We start from the raw sequence: 9,230 nt of genomic DNA, 5'->3' as shown, positions 1-9,230 counted from the left end.
CTAGAAATGCACTAATAAAACTTATTATAAACAGTAAAAAGAGCAAGTTTTTCAAAGTATATAAAATTTTATTAGTAAGCGACCGTGAACCTGCCCCAGCGATACCCAAAAAAAAAAAAAAAAAAGGAAACTAAATTATGAATCATTGTACAACTAATTAGTAATTATGAGCTTTAGACTAATCAGTACAAAAGAAGGAAGCAGTACAAGTGATTAGGAATCACTCCATGATCATGGATCTTTTCTTTGTTTTTCCTAACATCGTTTTTTTCACATTGGAAGGGATGGGCAAAAGCATCTTTCATCCAATGAATTATTTAGTTATATTTTTAACATTTTCGTAGCCGCCAAAAGCATCAAAACAGAGGATGAAATTGATAGGCAAAAAAGAAAAACAACATAGAAGAGTAATTAAGGAAACCAGAGAAGTCAAACTGAGGGAAGATCCAGATTTCATACCTGGGTATTCTGCAGGCGGTTGGTGAAAAGTGTGTTGGAGGTGGCGGTGCCATCAGAAACTATGCGGCTAGCGGAAGATGAAGGTTTGGTGGTGGTGGTGGTGGTGGTGGTGGTGGTGTCACCATCGGAGAAATCTATGACTAGTAAATTGAAGCAGTAGAGAAGGATGATGAGGAGGACCATCACCATTACCTGGATCCATACCAGCCATGGGATTCTGTAGCTTTCCATTGTAAACTCATCCCCAAAATTGTACATATTCAAATATTTGACCCGCTGGAAGTATAACAATACAAATCAACCGCACAAGAACAAGATGTGGACAGAGAGAGAGAGAGGTAGCAGTCCTGCAGAGCAAATCAGAAATTCTTGCAGAAATAAAAAAGAGTAAGGTGAGAAATTGGTTTCTTTTGCTAGAGAGAGAGAGAGAGAGAGAGAGAGAGAGAATGAGAGAGAATGAGTAAAGAAATGGATAGTGAAAAGGCAGTACCGTATTTACGAAGGTGCAGCCGAGAAGGTTAACTGATGATGTCCTGGCAACCTCCAACTGACGCGCGTAAGAAAACAGTGGTTTCAACTTTCAACGAGTGCAATTTAGAGGAATGCTAAATACTTTTATTTGCCTTTTCTATTTATTTGTTGTCATATATACTTTATTATTACTTAAAATTTAGGATAAAGTACAAAAAATTATCTTAACTATTGGATCACGATAATTTCATACCTCATCTTTTAAAATTGACAATGTCATACCGCATCTTACAAATTTGTGACAATATCATACCTCCGTCAATTTTTCTGTTAGTTTTTTTTTAAGTGCTAAAGTGACAAGAGACAGGGACCACTCACTAATCTAGCTAGATTAAAAAATAATTAAATATATTTTTAATAATTAAATATTAAAAAATTAAGAATAAAAAAACAAAACAAAAAAAATTTCCTAGGGATGCGGCATCCCCTTTCTTTCACCCGCACCAATTTCAATTTTTTTTGTTCTTCTCTCTCCTCCTTCTTCTTCTTCATCTTCTCCTTCTTCTCTTGGGCCGAAACTAGATTTGTCACTTTTTTTTTTTCCCTTCTTCTTCTTCTTGAGCCGAAACTAGGTATGAATTTTTTTTTTCTTTTTGTTTTTTTTTTTTTTCGGGTTGCAGTTTCCATTTTTTTTTTTTCCTCCTCCTCTTCTTCCTCCTTCTTCTTCTTCTTCGGTTCTTCCTCCTTCTCCTTTTGTTGGGGGGGGGGGGGGGGGAGGGTTGGGTTTTCAATTTTTTTTTTTTTTTCTCCTCCTCTTCTTCCTCCTTCTTCTTCTTCTTCTTCTTCTTCTTCTTCGGTTCTTCCTCCTTCTCCTGGGAGGGCGGGTGGGGTTGGGTTTTCAAATTTTTTTTTTGTTTTTTTTTTTGTCTCCTCCTCTTCTTCCTTCTCCTTATTCTTCTTCGGTTCTTCCTCCTTCTCCTGGGGGGGCTGGTGGGGTTGGGTTTTCAAATTTTTTTTTTTATTTTTTTTTTTATTTTGTGTTAAAGATTAAGCAAGAAGAAGATGAAGATGGGGAAGGGAGAGAGGGGGAGGGAAGGGACGATTAAGGTTTTTTTTTTTTTTTTTTTTTTTACTTTTTTTATTATTTTAATATTTAAAAAATATTATTATTATTTTTTTTTTAGTTTTTAATAATATTTTATTAATTTTTTAATAGAAAGTGGTCTTCGTCTCTTGCCACGTCAGCACTTAACAGAAAAACAGAAAAATTGAAGGAGGTATGACATTGTCACCAATTCGTAAGATGTGGTATGACATTGTCAATTTTAAAAGATGAGGTATGAAACTGTCATGACCCCAATAGTTGAGGTAGTTTTTTATACTTTACCCTAAAATTTAATATTTAATGTGTTAAAAAAATTAATTGATTTTCACAAATGTCCCCATTAGCTTATCAACTTTTTTGTTTAACAAACGATATCATCTATAATAAGAAAGAGGGGCTGGTTTAGCCTTATAATAGAGTAGCAATAATATAATTCAAATTCGCATTTTGCGAAAATTGAACATAAACCTCTCATTTACAAATAAAGAGAAATACCACTAAACTATAGTATTAAACCATTGACTTACTAATTTTTAATTTACACTAAATTCTTTTATATTAATTAGCTTTTGTATTTGAATTTAAACCAACAAAACCCTACCACTAGGCACCATCTACCTCCCACCCACACCTCCCTTCTCAAAGCCCCCATTTAATCTAGACCTGGCAAACGGATCATGTTTGTTGCGTTCGTATCATTTTTGTGTTATACCAGTTATCTTAATAGATCGTGTCGTGTCAAACCCGTTATCTTAACATATTTTTAACAAATGATTTGATACAACCGACTCGTTAATGGGTCATGTCGTTTCATCAAGTTAATAGGTCATGCAAGAAATTTCCATCCCTAATGTCTAGACCTGGCAAACGGGTTGTGTTGTTAAGTGTCATACCCGTTATCTTAATAGCTTCCGAACAGATGACTCGTTAACGACCCAACTCATTAACTGTAGAGTTGACGAAAAGACTTTTCATCCAAAACCGACCAAATATGTACTAAAAAAAGAAAAAAAAAACAACCGCAAATACCGAAACATTTGGTACATATATTAGTATAAAATATTTGTTAGTCGTACATGGATGGTCCGCATTGGGTGACAATTTGATTATGTGTTTGCCTATGGTCATGCCTAGTTAATCAGCATTTGGGGACCATACACATTCTTACGGGTGACTCCGCACCTGGTTAATCTGTATCGGGGGGTCATTGCCTACCTTGTTACATTATCCCACAAGTGGTCCACTTGGTTAATCCGCATTGGGAAACCACATTATTGGAGGCATGTTTATGGTCACGTCTGGTAAATCCGCATTAGGGAACCATGCGAACTCTAGGGATAATCCCGCCTTGTTAATCCGTATTGGGAGACCACGCGCACCCTAGGGGTGACTCCGCCTGGTTTATCTGCATTAATTACCTACTCGGTTTACTTTCATAGGTGGTCTTGCCTGGTTAATCCGAATTGGGGGACTACCAAGGTTCTAAAAATCGCTAGGCGCTAGTCGGGCGGCGGACAGGGGCCTAACGCCTAGGCGGCTAGGCCAGGCCTAGGCAGATATATGTAAATTTATTATATATCTTGTAAATAAGTGTCTATTTACACCTATAAAAAAATTATACTTGTATGGATAATAAAAGAATGATAAAATGCAAAAATAGAAATAGAAGAATACACAATTTATATACATCCAAAAAGTTCAATATTTAAAAAACAGTAAGCATATAATCATAATGAGGAGCATTTAGATGATAGACTAAATTCTTCTTGTTCATGAATCATGATCCTTGTATTGGATTAGATATAGACTAAATTATTTAACCTTGTTGTATCTAGTTTATTTCTTTTCTTTGTATGTATCCCCTTAAAAATGCTCCAATTCGTTTCACTACTGGATGAACTTGTAGTAAATCCATCATTTGCAAATTAGGTACACCATTTCCATAAGTATACCACCATGAAGCCAAAAAAGAAAAAAGCATACAATTAATAAAAAAATATAAAAAATAAAAAAACCGCCTAGGACCTCATAGGCCCCCGCCTAGCTCTCTACCTAGCCCACCTAGGCGCTGCCTAGGGCCGCCTAGGTGGTCGCCTAGCTTCCAGCCAATTTTTCCAAACGCTTTGCCCAAAATCGGGGTGAGGCTCTACTACCCAGGGCCTAAGCGGCCGCCTAGGCCGATTTTTAGAACAGTTGGGACCACACTATTATATGATTATGGTTATGCCTGATTAATTTGCATTGGGGGGTCACTGCCTTCTTGGTCACATTATATTCATAGATGGTTCTGCCTGGTTAATCCGCATTGGAGGACCACGCTATCAGATTGATGTCTATGGCTCCACCTAGTTAATCCGCATTGGAGAACCATACACGTTCTGGGGTTTCATTGAGTGGCGCGGAAACCCTCTTTCCATATGATTCCATTAAGTTGTTCTGGAACTAGATCTCTAGAAATCTTTATGGTTCCTTTGTATTGCTCGAACTCTAATTTTCAACATGTTTATGAACGAAAGAATTGAGAGTCTTTGTGAATAAAATTAGAAATGACGATGAACATCTAGATTACTTTGAGATTTTCAGTTAGTTTATTTATTAATTTTATAAACCATGGTTTTATAATGATGTTGATTGGTTGGTTGATTAGTATAATTAAAGATTAATATTGTGCATCATTGTTTCATGGAAATATTATATGATGTTGATTATGGTTTGTTGATGGATAATAGGGGTGATCTATAAGGATGATGAAGTGACGATTCTGATTCTCATGATTCTTTGTGTAGTTTAGAATTCAGTGTTTTATGCTCTTCGAGTTCCATCGAGTGATTCATCTGCTAAGAAGTAGCATGCAAAATGTCAGAGTTTAACAAATGACAAACTACGAATGGCTTGATCCTGTTCTAGGGTAGGTAGGCAATCTAACATAGAGGTTAGATGCAGCCATAAAGTAAACGAAAGGTTATTCTACTATTGGACCTTGAACGGTGTCTTGTTCAAGCCTCGGAGGCGAGGCATGATAGATTTACATGTACGAGGTGACTCTTGGAAAATTTCTCTCATACCATAGAAAAAACTTAAATGACTTGTAATGAAGAAGGAGCACTATAACTAAGAATCAACTAAAGCATGATAAGTGGATAGATAAGGGGGTTTTCCTCCTCCTATTGAGCTATTGAAGGGTTTCTGTCTAAAACTTATGGTCATTGATGTGTTTTCTTATTACTAAATTGTTTATTAGCTAATGGACATAGTGTTTCGTTAAAACACTAAAAACATGTTTACTTGCAAGGAATGTGTATCATTCTTATTCATGTTTACTAAGAGGAATAAGTATTGTTTCCTTGCGTGTGTTTACTAAGATCTAAAGAATGATTTATTCAAAAAGGAAAATATTTGTTATACCATCTTTTTAGCCCACATTTACAAATCTTAAGTGGCATATTAATATGGCATGCCAAGTCAATAAGTGCAATGAAGTGGATTTTATTGTTTTTAATCTCCTAATTAAAAACAGAGATTAATTACCAAAAAATTAACAATTTTTTTTTAACAAACAATATTATATACACTAAGAAGATGGGTGGACTTAGTCTCATACTGGGTTAGAAATAATGTGGTTTAAATTTACCTTTAGCGAGGATCGAATCTAAGATCTTTCACTTTCAAGTGAAGAATAATACCCACTTAGCACAAGAATACCACTAGTGCTAAGTGGCCGAAAAAATTAACAATTAGTTGAACTGAAAACAAACAACCTACAGCCACCACTTCACCCATCCACCCCAACTTCGTCAGCCAAACACCCCTATGCCTCCAAAGATCCTCCCACCCACTCTAACCTACTTCATCATCAACCCCACTCTGCCGCCAGCAACTGCCTCTCCTATAACCACCGACCCCTCTCTCTCTCTCTCTCTTTCTCTCTCTTCCAGATGTTCAAATTTTGTCTCAGGAAACTTCAAGTCCCATTAACAATACTGGAATGCGCATTTAACTAAGGACCAAGTCTGCTTGAATTTCTTCACGTGTATATACAAATGCCAAGTCACAATGCATCTAATTGGAGAAGATTAAGTTATCTGGTAGCACAATCTAGATTAAAATTAGCTAAACATCATGTTAGTGGAGGCTCAAAAGTAACTCCAACACAACTGTTCCCATCGTTTAAATCCTTTTAGTTACACATGTATCCATCAAAAACAAGCTTAATCCAATTTCCAGACTATGTCTAAACGTTTTTGCATGCTCGTCAAGTGGGCCTAAAATTACTCAATACCATTTTCAATCCATGTGGTATTTTACAGTTTAGTGAACAAATTGGTGACATCAAACGATACTAACCTTTGATCTCGGTGAGCTCCTACATGCTCGGATATACATCTCGGAATTTCCCAACACCGTAACAGAACTCCATAGTTTAATTCTATCTGTGGTTTGTTGATAAAATTTTCTTCGAGTTGAGCAGACGAGGAATATACATGAGTGGGAGAGGCGGAGAAATTCCAAATTCATGTCAACTTTCTTTTCTCTTTCCTCTTTGTGGGGTTGAAGAATACTCAGAAGTAGAATCGAAGCCTAGGCACTTGAGAAATGCAAGTGTTGCCAGCCTGAAATAGTAGCAAGGGTGGAAATATATGTAGGTTGCTGCTGCTGCTGCAGATGCCTCCAGTTCTCCTCTCTCCTCTCTTCTCATGATTCTACTTGTGCTTGTTACTATCTACCCTTTTATACTTTCTCCTACCTGCCAAAATCTTACCAACTCAGATTATTTGTACATATATTACCTAATTTCTAATCCCAACAGCAGCTATTAAAATAAGAATAAGGCTAGGGAGATCAAATTTTTATAATCCAATCATTAACATTCATATCATTTGGTTTACAAAATTCGATTTAGAAATTTGATCTCCCTAACTTACCCCTAAAATAAATATGCTTTACCATAACTAGTCAGCAAAAAGATTCATGAACAAAACATTGTGAAATGGAATCTCATTCATTTTTTCTTAATTATTTCTTCTTCTTCTTCTTCTTTTTTTTTTTCTTTTTTGTGGGGGAGGGGGGATGTTTGATAACAATTTAGTTTGTAGATTTCAATTTTTTTTAAACTGAAATTTGAAAACCACCAAAACCTGAAAACTGAAAGCTAAATTTTGATAACGAAGAAGGGTAGCCTTATGTTTTTGGTTTTTGGTTTTTATTTACTTTTTTTAAGTTTGAAAACTAAAAGTAACTATCACACATGTTTTTTGTTTTCAAAGAAAGAAAACAACATCTAAAAATTGAAAACAAAATGGTTATATAACGACCACTTAAACTTTCGTTTTCATTATTTTTAAAACTTGTCCAATAAGTATTTTCAGTTTTCAAAAAAAATGAAAACTGAAAACCAAAAACTAAAAATTGAAATTCAACTTTTGAAACTCAAACAATAGCATTTGGTTGTTGGTTTGAAAGTAGCTACCAAACAAATTTTTATTTAAATAAAAAAAAATGTGAACAAAAATTGACAACTAAAAGTAAATTAGTTATCAAACAAATCTTAATTTTGACAATTTTATTAACAATTATATGCATACACATAAACGACAAGAAATTTTTCTAATAACATTTCAAACTAAAAACATACATAATTGAAAAAGTTTTATGTGACCAAGGTGATGCAGGAGCAGGAATTTGATATCTAAAACTGAAAACTCCAAGCAAGTTTTTTTTTTTTTTTTTTTTTTTTTTAATTTTATTTTATCTTGTGTTTGGTGTGAATGCCCATTAGAAAGGTGAACAGCCAAGTTTGGCCAAGAAAGAGAAGTCAAAGCCACATGGCTTAAATACTGAAATTTGGTCTTTACCATTTGATATATAAATTTTCCGTTGGGTGAAAAACCACTATACATGGAGGTGTCTTTATATCATTTTTTAGTAAACAAAATATGAGGAAAAGCTGAGAATAAAAATCTATTTTTGTTATAAATAGATAAAAGTGCAAGAGAGATAATCTTTACGAGGGATAGATGTGGAACGGATACAAAATATCATTATTTTTTTTTAATTGTATCACACAAAGGATGTAGGTAAAGAGAGGGGAGGGATATAGGTATTATTATTTTCACTCTCTGGTGTGTTGTGATGAGATTATAAACATACCTCTATTTATAGGAATTTTCAACCGACACATCCTTACATGCATGGAGAAAAAACTTCCCATGCTAGAACTTTTACCTGAGACTTTCAAAGGTTGCCACCAAAAGTCTAACGTGGTTTGTTACGTTACAAAATTACCTATGTGGAATTCACACTAAGCTTCATAACACTAACTCTTGGATGACCATTTACCAACATCATTAGCCTCATTAAAACATTGCTAGGAAAAACCTAGTGGAAAAAAAAAATCGTAGCAAAGGAAAAAGAAAACAACTTTGCTTGGATTATTGATATAATGTTAAGTATGGTTATGTTCCCTCGTTAAAACCTTGATAGGAAAAACCTAGTGGAAAAAATCCTAATCAAAGGAAAAAGAGTATAACATGCATGTGTCTTGGATGCTCCCCCTGATTCTGCATTCTTCAAATTGATTGATTGATAAGCCTACTTAATCCAATACCATGCACTAGCTTCTGAAATGTGCACTTTGGTAGAGATTTGGTAAATAGGTCTGCTAGATTTTCATTGGAACGGATTTGTTTTACTTCAATAACCTTAGCCTTTTGAAGCTCATGTGCACTGAACAACTTTAGAGATATGTGTCTAGTCTTATCACCCTTGATGAATCCTTCCTTCATTTGGGCAACACACACTGCATTATCTTCATGAATGATAGTTAAAGTGTTTATCTTTGAAGGTAGACCACATGAATACCAGATTTGATGAATCATTGATCTTAACCAAGAACATTCACAACTTGCTTCATGTAGAACAAGTATTTCTAAATGATTGGAAGATGTAGCAACAAATGTTTGCTTTGTTGAGCATCACGAGATTACTGTATCTCCATTAGTGAACATATATCCAGTTTGTGAATGGGCTTTATGCAGATCAGAGAGAAAACCAGCATCTGCATATCCAACAAGATTCTGGTCATATGTGGATTTCTCATACTAGAAGAGGCCTATGTTTGTTGCCCCATAAAGGTATCGTAAAATATCTTTGACTCCCTTATAATGTCACATTGTTGGAGCATAGTTATACCTTGCTT

Source organism: Pyrus communis, chromosome 1, assembly GCF_963583255.1.
Source record: "Pyrus communis chromosome 1, drPyrComm1.1, whole genome shotgun sequence".
NCBI lineage: Eukaryota > Viridiplantae > Streptophyta > Magnoliopsida > Rosales > Rosaceae > Pyrus > Pyrus communis.
This window is presented reverse-complemented; position numbering follows the sequence as displayed.